Source organism: Penaeus monodon, chromosome 22, assembly GCF_015228065.2.
Source record: "Penaeus monodon isolate SGIC_2016 chromosome 22, NSTDA_Pmon_1, whole genome shotgun sequence".
Lineage (NCBI taxonomy): Eukaryota > Metazoa > Arthropoda > Malacostraca > Decapoda > Penaeidae > Penaeus > Penaeus monodon.
Genome location: NC_051407.1, coordinates 1,849,388 through 1,849,845, shown reverse-complemented (window position 1 = coordinate 1,849,845; position 458 = coordinate 1,849,388). Strand labels below are relative to the sequence as shown.

At 52.4% G+C, this 458-nt stretch overlaps 1 protein-coding gene across 1 annotated transcript in view; it reads right to left on the bottom strand.

Moving 5' to 3' along the window:
* LOC119586816 (GTPase-activating protein CdGAPr-like) overlaps positions 1-458 on the bottom strand; it is a gene marked incomplete in the record, with an annotated part of 278,029 nt that overhangs the window by 219,256 nt on the left and 58,315 nt on the right.

The following is a 458-nucleotide window of genomic DNA, read 5'->3' as shown; positions in this document are numbered from 1 at the left end:
GACATCCCCTCTTGACCCACCATTAGAGCAATCCGATGACAATCTGATGCGGCTAAGATCCAGGTCCCCTTCAAGTCCCCTTCAGGTCCCCTTCAGGTCCCCTTCAGGTCCCCTTCAGGTCTCACTTAGGTCCCCTTCAACTCCACGTCAAGTCAACTCTAGGTCCCCGCCGTCAAGCCAAATGCAAGCTCCCGTTTCATTTAGGTCCTCTGCCAAGTCCCTGTCATGTCAGCTCGAGCTCTCCATGTCAAGGCAAATGCAAGCTCCCGTTTCATTTAGGTCCTCTGCAAAGTCCCTGTCATGTCAGCTCGAGCTCTCCATGTCAAGGCAAATGCAAGTTCCCTCGACGGCTCATTTACCATGTCAACCTCAGGTCTACTTCGGGCAGCGTGCATTTTAACAGTTAATTTGCCGAGGGTGACAGGGTGGCTATCAGGAACACTTGTAAGATGCAACAC